The sequence below is a fragment of the Bubalus kerabau genome, chromosome 20, assembly GCF_029407905.1.
Source record: "Bubalus kerabau isolate K-KA32 ecotype Philippines breed swamp buffalo chromosome 20, PCC_UOA_SB_1v2, whole genome shotgun sequence".
NCBI lineage: Eukaryota > Metazoa > Chordata > Mammalia > Artiodactyla > Bovidae > Bubalus > Bubalus kerabau.
Window position 1 is genome coordinate 1,602,413 of NC_073643.1, and position 10,206 is coordinate 1,612,618.

The following is a 10,206-nucleotide window of genomic DNA, read 5'->3' on the forward strand; positions in this document are numbered from 1 at the left end:
GCCTGATACTGGGGAAGGGTCGGAGGTGGGGGGAGGGTCTGAGGGTGGGGGAGGGCCTGATGCTGGACTAGGGCCGTGACGCTGGACTGGGATCTGATGCTGGACTGGGGTCTGATGCTGGACCTAGGGTCTGATGCTGAGGGAGGACCTGATGCTGGACTAGGGTGCATCATTCGGGTCCCCGTCAAGGTTGCCCTCGGACACCCCGCCCTGTGACCGATGGCGAGCCTCGACACCTGCACTTTGTTCCCACCCTCGGCCCGCTGCCCACGCCTCAGCAGCAGAGGGGCCCTGTCCCCGCAGATGCTGAAGTGATGGAGCCTCTTGTCTCCGGAGCCAAGGGAATGAACACACCGTCGGGCGCCCTCTAGGGACACCTATGCTTCCGCCTTCTGGCCTTTCCATTGCATCCGTCCGTTTCTCTTAAGAGAATGTCCGTGGGATGACACGGGCTCCCATTACCAGCTCTGGTCTGTTCTCAGTGAGAGTACAGCTTACCCTCGGCACTCTTTATTGGCCCTGGGAAATTTTGCTTCAGTACTTGATTGAAAGAAAGCAATAAATAATACTGTGATAAAAATAGTTCAAAAGTAGACTGTACATACTTTGTCACATATTCGGGAAGTTCACAAAAGATTAATAGGAAAATAGAATGATAACAATGAATTGTACAAGTAAATTAAAGGCGGAACCCACATGTAAAGAGACATGCTGTCTCTGTCTACCAAGATACCAGCTGCATAATAAATATCACACTGTGACCTGAACGCATCTCTTGCTGGCTTTTTTAATGTGCTGCTGAAAAAGTAAAGATTACATTTGCTATTTATACAATCCAGAATGGCTATGTCATCACAATCTAAAAATGTACGCCTAGGTCCATTCTTTACACATGTTTACAAACATGTAAAAAGATGATTTACATAAAAATAAGGCCTTTGTCAGAGCTGCACTACCCTGTCTGTCTGGGAAGTGGCACCTTCACTGTCCAGCTCGATGGCTCTGCAGCAGGTGCAGGGCATCGCAATTGGTCCCCAAAGAGTCTCACGGGAGAGGAGGGATCCGGGTCCACAGAGACTAGGTTACAGGAGAGATCTTCATAGTCGTCTTCTAGGCATCCTTTCAGCCCAAATTTCATTAGAAGCTCACATTTAACACCCAGTACCTTTAAATCACTTCACGCTGTGGACAAAAACCATTTCTTGCTAGAAAAAGTACAGTTTAGGCCAGTCGTTAACATCCACCAACAATTGGTTGAAATTAAGTTTGCTTATTTCAGAGTGATTGTTGGAGAGCTTGGTTACATTCTGGAAGGATAATAATGCACACCGTGTCATGATGATTTTACAATCTCAGGAAAACCCCTTCTCTCATGGTTTAACATTGAAAAACAAGAATAATGACAATAAATGCATCATTTACAAAAGCCCTGTGTTTGTTCATAGGATTTATACAGACAAGCACTACAGTACATTCATTTGAAAGACTGAAACCAGGTATCAGAACATGAATGGATCTGAAAGGATATTCATAGCCTGAATATACAAGAAAAAGGAAGTAATTCTATAAATGAAGTCATAAGTTTACATAAATATCAGAAACATTAAATTCTAAAATATTTTTTCTCTATGGTCTTCATGAATTTTTCACTAATTAAAAACCCTGTAATATCTTCGGATCCATGTAACAAGTATTAACAGAGTAAAGATGACATCGAGTTCAAAATGTAGTCTTTGCTGTATACTGGATGCTGTATAAACATCTGGAGAATTCGTGCAGGTAAACTGGAAACAAACACACAGAAAAGTCAGTCCTGGGTTGGCAGCTGGTGCCCCAGCCCCTGCCCCTCCTGACACCCCCACCCCCTACCCCATTTGGGGCTTCAGCTGCTTTGAGAATTCAGAGAAACATGGAGGACCAAGCAGATCAAGGAGAGAACTCTGTGGCTGACTTGATTCTGACATACAGCTAAAAGCTGCTGGTAAAAAAAAACCCTCAAAAGCCCAATCCAGCTTTCTAGCTGAGATGTGAACAGGACAGAGCAGACAGCCTCCTGCCCTCAGAGTTGCTCGAGCAGGGCTGGGCCCCAGGGCCGGACCCACCAGAGGACCACCCAGAGCAGCACCTGCAAGGGAGGGTGGCCCCTTAGTGGCCGCCGAGCCCCAGATGCCGGTGCACCTCCGTGTGAAATGCTGGCCTCTGCACGGAGAGGTCCAGGGCAGGGCAGCCTCGTGAACCCTGACGGTCTGGGCCCTGTTCCCTCCGAGAACGTGCACGCAGGGCGTGGCCGGCAGCACTGCCACTGTGGGAGGGATACCCACGCGTCCCTATGCGAGGGGCCTTGGCCATGCTCTGACCACTCCGGCGGCAGTGGGGCACCAAGGTCACGTTCTCTGCTGTGAGGGTTCTCCCAGGCTAACCTCCGGAGACCCGCTGACCCTCCACTCCCTGGGGCGTGGGCTCCGTGCCCCCGCAGGACCAGGCCGGCCTGTACTCACCCCGAAGCACATCAGGAGCAAGTCCTGACTGTAGCAGAATCCAGCCCCTGCGTTCCCGCCACGCTGCCTGGTCCCATGAGCGCGGGAGGAAGGGTGCAAACACAGAGTGCGGTTAGTCGTGCAACGTCACATGGGGCACGGGGACACACAACGCACACCCGCAGCAGTGCCCACTCCTACTGAGGGTCTGGGGAAACTTCTAGAGGGTGGATGAGCTGGAGAGAGCGAGCCTGGAGGCTGCCACGTGGGGGTCCCTGCCCCTCGGGGTGGGGGGAGGGCGGTCAATGGCACATTTGATAACGTAAACGTGGTCATGGGGACAGATGCTCCACATCGGCAGCTGCCAGTCTCTCCTTAGACCTAGGGATTCACAGAGGTCCAGATTCACAGATTCCACATAGTCTATTGTTATTCAATTTTACACTTCCCTCATTCCCTCAGCTGCCAGCTTTACGAGAAAGAGGTACGAGATGACAAGCCCACCATCAAATGTGAGCCCTCGAGATCAGACGAGATCAGGCGCGTTCAGGGTGGTATGGCCGTAGACGGAGGCGGCTGCCGCCGGGCGCCCTAAGAGCCCTGCGCTGCGCCTCCCTTTCGCTCTGACCTGCCGGTCGGGCCAGCCGGCCGCACCTCTCCCCGGGGGCGCGCGCTGTACCTGAGCCGAAGGACCCGCGACCAGACTCCGGCCGGCCAATGCCGCCACGCCCCCGAACACCGCCGCCCCGTGGCCAGCAAACGCCTGGCCAGGTTCGGCAGCCCGGAGGGCTTCCAGGACCCCCAGCGGCATGCCGGGCGTGCGTGCGTGCGTGCGTGCGGGGCCTGGGGGGTGGGCTGAGGGGCGCGGAGGTCTCGGTGCCCTCCCACCCCGGGCCTCTCCAGGCCCGGCTGCGCTCGGCGAACCGGGCCTCCCCGGATCCCGTTCGCTGCTCAGGGCCGTGCGGCCCAGAGGTGTCTGGCTTTCGGACCCGCCGCCACCCGCTCCCCCGCGGCCCGCGGGCCTCTGAGCCTCCTGTGGGCCTAGGCGCAGCCCAGCCAGGGCCCTGAGCGCCCATCCTGCCGGACACCTGCCCGGTGCCCAAACCCACCGGGAGCCACGGAGGCGCAGTCCTCCCGAGCGCCTCAGTCCCGCCCCTTCGCCCTACCGAGGCCCCCCCCCCCCCACTTTCCCCCACGCCTCCGGACAAGCACACAACCTTCCTGAGAGAGCAAACGAGCGACAGGCAGTCACACGGACAGACACACAGACAGTCGACAGCCCGCCGTCGCAAGCTCGTCAGCCAGAGCCATAGCACCTGTGAGAGGCTGGGGCCAGAGGAACGGACGGGCCGCCGGGTGTCAGGAGAGACAGAGGCAGAAAGAGATGAAAGTTCAGAGACAGACTCCAAGACTGCGAGAGGGAGATACAGACAGACAGACAGACGCATGTGCGCGCGTGCACACACACACACACACACACACACACACACACAGGGAAGCAGAGACAGATGGAGACACAGAGCGAGTGACAGAGAGACAGCAAACAGGAGACAGGGGAGAGAGGATGGCATCAGATCTGAGACAGACACACTGGCACAGCCCGTGACGCACCTCAGAGGAAGGCCACACGGAAGAAGCAGCTTCCCCAAGGGAGGGGGCGTCAGCCTTGGGCCGGGCCCCGGCTGGACGCGGTGCCCTGGGGCTGGCGGTCACCCGTGGGGACCCCAAGACTTCCTCGAAGCCGAGGTCTCAAAGGTCCCCTTCGGCCTGGCTACCTAAGGCGAGACCCAGCCCCCACCCCCAGGCCAGAGGGTGAGTGTGTGAGAGTGTGTGTGAGTGTGTCGGTGGGTGAGGGTGGGGTCGGGTCGACTTGGGGCCGGGTGGATACCCAGAGTGGAGGGGGAGGGTGTGGAGGCCGGGGGTTGGGGAGCTTGCGTGTCCTCTTGCTGTCTCTCTCTCCCTCTTTCTCCGTCTCCCTTACCTGTGGTTTCTAGCTCTTGACCTGTCTCGGCGGCAGGGTGTGTGTGTGTGTGTGTGTGTACCTCCAAACCCAAAGCAACTTTCTATGGAGACATAGTGAAGGGTAAATGCACTCTGACTCATCTGATATATGAGTCTAAAACACTGGACATGTCTGGACTCAAACTTCCAGGGCCGCCTTCCTGCCACCTCTGGCAAGCATTGATGGTGCCACTGTAATCCTCTAAAGGACCGAAAGTCCTGTACAAGTCCAGACATCTGCTCTGTACAGTCTCTGCCTACAGTACAGAAAAGTATAGAACAGAATGACACATTCTTTTTTAATTGTACAGATGAATCAGCTGCTATCTGCTGCCTAGTCAACATGGTCAACATGAGGGAGTCAAGCAAGAGTTCCAAATCTCTTGAATGTGGCCCTTGGAAATACTTCTGCTCTTAGTTGCTCAGTTGTGCCCAACTTTTATGCTACCCATGGACTGTGGCCCGTCAGGCTCCTCTGTCCGTGGCATTTCCCAGTCAAGAATACTGGAGTGGGTTGCCATTTCTTTCTCCAGGGGATCTTCCCGACCCAGGGATCAAACCTGAGTCTCCTGCAGGCGGATGCCTTCCCATCTGAGCCACGATACAACTAATTGCCTAGTCAAAACACAAAGAAAAGAGCTAGTGTTCTACTAAGTGGAAAGATGATTTAAGAAACGGAAGCTTTCCTTTGTTGGTATATTTAAATCTTTATTTAGTTATATTTTATTTTTCCGATTAAGGCTACTTGAACAAGGCAATGGAGAAACCCCAGAGTTGAAAAGCAATTGACTTTTTAAAAGAAACATGTGGCAGGTGAAACTTTCTTCATTTTTTAGAGTTGGTTCAATGCAAAATCTTTATTCGACAAATATGACTCTTGTGAACTTTATTTCAAATCTCCACGATGAATCACTAAGGCATCAAGGAAGAAAGGAGTAGAGGTGGAGAAAAAAAGAGCAACCTTTCCCCTTGGCTCCATCTCAACCAGCTGCTTAGTTCCTTCATCTCATGGACTACCATCTGGGATTATCTTGTTTGTCTGATTTTTGTTTGGGGACCGTTTCTAGTCACAAGGCTAGAAACAGTGGAGGGGGGAAGCCCTTCTTTCCATTCCACATCAGACCCAGTGGGCAGTCCAGGCCCTGCCCACTGCATTGAGTCTGTAGCAACAGAATCACCAGTGATGCTGGTTAACAATGCATGTTCCTGGAATCCACTCCATTCGCTACTGACTCTTTGAGGTGGTGGTCTGGAACCTATACCTGGAAACTTTCTTGATGATTTCAAATCACACCAAAGTCTGAGGACTATGGAAGATCTTCACATTTCTGGAAGAGCCGCACACCTCCAGAAGGAACCACAAGACTTGCCTGAAATGGTAAAGGTATAAGTATTGGACTGAAAGTTGGAAGGTCTCCACCTTTGCTATGTAAGTAAAATGATCTTTCTTTGAAATGAAAATGGATAATACTAAAAGTTCACATTGTTCTAGAGCATTAAAGAAAAAAACCCTGAATTATAGAAATCTGATGTACGAGTTCCTGGAAAGCAAGAACCTATATTTATTGATATGTCTTCATGCCTTAGATCATGCCTTGAATATAGTGTGCACATCAACAGAAGAAAGAAAAGAACTGGATGGACAAAGATACAAAGAGATCAAAAGTGCTGAGCCAAGTGAAAAGTTGAGGCTTCACAGAACTTTTCTGTCTTTCACACACTGAATAAATATTGAGCACCTACTATGAGCTAGTAGGCATGTAATATGTTTCTGGAAATAGAATCCTGAGAGAAGACACAAAGTTCCTTCTTTCCCTGAGACTAATCTAATGATAAATAACAGGCAGATCCTTTGAGAACTTCTATAGGGGCCTCTTCCCTCACCAAAAACTGGGTGTCAGAGAAGGCTTTTCAGACTAATAATTGAGTTGAGATCCATAGGTTGAACCAACGTAAACCAGGGTTGAGATGCAGGAAGAATTTCAGGCAGGTAAAATAGCATCTTGGAAGGCTACGTGACAAGGAAAAGAAATGAAAAAATGCCCTATGGGATGGAACCAAAAGAGTGCAGAAGGCATTCCAGTGAAAAGAAATCAGAGAAGAAAGTGGGGACCAAGCAATGAAGGGATTTGGTCATATCTTCACTATGATGGGAAAATACAAGAGCAGTTGGAGCAGGGAGGTGATAGAATTGCATCTGCATTTTAAAAAGGTCATCTTGCTCCACATCACTCATGATTGGACAGACTCAACTCCAAACTACAACGAGGTACCACGTCACATTAGTCAGAATGGTCCTCATGGAAAAGTCTGTAGATAACAAATGCTGGAGAGGATGTGGAGAAAAGGGAACTCGCCTCCACCGTTAGTAGGAATGTGAGTTGGTAGAGCCACTATGGAAAAGAGTATGGAGGTTCCTGAAGGATCTAAACCTAAAAGTACCATATGATTCAGCAGTCCCACTCCCAGGCACATATCCACCAAAAGTATAACTGAACAAGATACATGCACCATCTGTGCACATATATCTGTGTGTGCACGCAGATGCGCGCAAGCTCGGGCGTTCGCCTGCAAGGATGGGGGGGTGGGGGTGGGGGTGGGGCTGGGGGTAGGGCTGGGGCTGGGGCTGGGGCTGGGGCTGGAGCTGGTGCAGCCCCCCGGGGATTGCCTGAGGCACGCCAAGGGAGCCCCAGACGGAGACCCGCGGGACGGTCCTCTGGTTTCCTGGAAGCCAAATGCAGAGGGGCTCGCGGGCCGCGCGGAGGCACCCCAGGTCTGCAGCGGGAGTCGGTGCCCTGGCCACCCACCCCCAGGAGGGGTTGGGGTCCGGGAGCCCAAGAGTTGGGACGTGGGGGCGGGGGCTAAAGGAGAGGGAAGGCAAAGAGCCTACAGCACCCGGTATTCCCAGGCGGTCTCCCATCCAAGTAAGAACCAGGCCCGACCCTGCTTAGCTTCCGAGATCAGACGAGACAGGGCGCGTTCAGGGTGCTATGGCCTTAGACGGAGGCCGCTGCCGCCCGGCGCCCTAAGAGCCCTGCGCTGCGCCTCCCTTTCGCTCTGACCTGCCGGTCAGCCATTCCGACTACAAGTAATTTTACTCCTTCCCCTTTCTCTCCCTGCTTTCTGAGAGTCTCTCTCCTTCCATACTCGATGGTGTAATGAATGGATGCCTTAGATCATTTTCCCTCAACATTTTTTTCTCTTTATTTTTACATTGATTTCTATGAATTCATCTTCAAGTTTATGGATTATTTCTGCCAGCATCTCATATGTGCTATTGAACCTATCAATTTTTCATTTCAATTATTTTCGTTTTCAAATCCAGAATTTATGTTAGTTTCCTTTAAAAAAAATAATTTGTAGCTCTTCATTGGGTCTCTCTGTTTGTTGACTTAGTATCATACTGTCATCTAATTCTTCAAACATGGTTCCATTATTTCATTTTGTAGTTATCATTATTTTGATATTTTATCTTTTGACCTTCATACTGAATTTATAAGTGATATACTTATATGAGTTATCAGTGGTATGTTATACAAATGCTTTACTCACCACCATTACCACATTAGAGTTTTCTGATTTTAACTGTATACTTACCTGTCCCAGCAGGTTGATAAAGAGTCCAAGCCTAAAGCCCCTTTAAGGAGGAGGCAAGCTTGCTTGCTTTTTCACATTCTTTGGCCTAAGACAAGTAGGCATTGTAGGGAGCAGTATCTCAGGTTCAAGGACATTCCTCTTTTTGAGCTTTGGATGTATGCTATAGGAAAGGGTCTGGGCAAAACGCTCACATCCTTGAGATGTTTTTTGTCTATTCTCAGAGGCTAGTTGAGACGTATATATGGCCCCACTTAAATTAGTGAGCCCCTTCTGATGTCTGTGTCAGAAGCTTTTTCTGTCACCTTCACTTTAAATAAAATATACACAAAGCTCTGAATGACTGAGACTGTCTTTGGCCCCAGAGTAATATCTTCTTCTTCAGACACCATGAATCCAGTGGCATCGGTCACCGTTGACTGCTAGGTTATCATCTTGGGGGCTTGTCCAAGATCTTCAAGACAAGGTAAGAACACTCGGAGTTGAGATTCTTTTGCTCGTTTACTGTGGTCTCTACTTTACTATGGAGAAGGCAATGGCACCCCACTCCAGTACTCTTGCCTGGAAAATCCCATGGGCGGAGGAGCCTGGTAGGCTGCAGTCCATGGGGTCGCTAAGAGTTGGACACGACTGAGTGACTTCACTTTCCCTTTTCACTTTCCTGCATTGGAGAAGGAAAGGGCAATCCACTACAGTACTCTTGCCTGGAGAATCCCAGGGGCGGGGGAGCCTGGTGGGCTGCCAACTCTGGGGTCTCACAGAGTCGGACACGACTGAAGCAACTTAGCAGCAGCAGCAGCAGCTACTTTACTAAATCAGAAGCATGTGGACTGAACTTCTTTTCCCCAGTCAGCTTTTCCTGGTCCCTCTGACCATTTCATATCTGCTTGGGGAATTAAAGTTATTAACCTCGTGTGCCGGATTGTAGACTTTCAAGGGACTTGCAATCCATGCTGTTATTGTGCTTTTCTAGCAAGGCCCCCATTCCAAGTTTTACAGGACACTGCAGACAGGAGCACTTTAGGGAGCGAGCTGGAGCTCTAGCTCCAGGGACATCTCTCAGACTGGAAATCACCATCCTGACCCCACAGACACACAGGCAAGTTCTTGTCGTGGCTATGCCTCTGGACTATATGGATTGAGGCATTGCTGGTGAGCATGAGATTCCTGAGGACACAGATTGGGACACCCCAGATTTGGGCAGATTGAAAGCGCATTGGGCTTCTTCCCTTAGTAGCGCTAGCTCTTAGCAGAGCAGACGAAGCCCTCCAGTGGCTCTTGTCTCAACTCCTTAGGTATTCTTTTTGTACAGTCTGAGGGACAGGAATCAAAAGGATGATGTTGGCACTCCATGCATATGAAGGATTAGTTTTTCCTCGCAGGCGGGCCCTCCATCGCCTCCTTTGTTATTAAATAGACTCGTGTGGCCACTCTCAGGAGGATGTCTTGGGTTTTCTGTTCATCCCTTTATGACTTGCCACTTATACTGTTATGAGGAATGTGCGCAGGTACACAGAAGTTGGGTGCTTCCCCTAGTGGTCTTGGCTCGGCGAGCATCCGGAAAACTACTCTGTTCCACCCCAGGTGGTGCCGGAATAAAAGGGAAATCAAACCAAGGTTTTAATGGTGAGGACCTGGACATCAATCTGGGATGCCATCAGGTCTAACCCTGGTGCATCTCCACCATGCCTGGGTGGTAGAATGAGGGGGGGTGGGAGTAGGACACCTTCACCTGTAAGAGACAGGTTAGCTCTGGCCAGGGAAGGAAGCTTAGGTGGAAAATCAGTCTCCAACCCCGTCTAGAGCAGGGGCAGACACCTCTGGTAGAAAAAAGCCATGGCACTGGGCACTGCTTTTTTCTCTCTTACAGATGGGGCCTAACAGTCCAGAACCACCACCCCCCCTTGAATAATATCTTGAAAAACTGGGATAATTTTGATCCTCAAGGCCTAAAAATCCCTTATATATGGGGTTTCTTTGCTTTAAGAGACGACCTCACCTGCCCAGAGAGATAATCCCTGCTGGGACATCTTCTCGATCAGTCTACCCCTGTCATCAGAGCCAATTTGAGCACTCTCTGGTTTAAATTTTAGCTATGAAGCTATGACTACATGAAGGAGAAATGACATTTTGA

General features: G+C 50.6%; 1 pseudogene; it reads right to left on the reverse strand.

Annotated features, from left to right (window-relative positions):
• Positions 1 to 7,361: 7,361 nt before the first annotated feature.
• Positions 7,362 to 7,480, reverse strand: LOC129635646 (uncharacterized; annotated as a pseudogene).
• Positions 7,481 to 10,206: the final 2,726 nt, after the last annotated feature.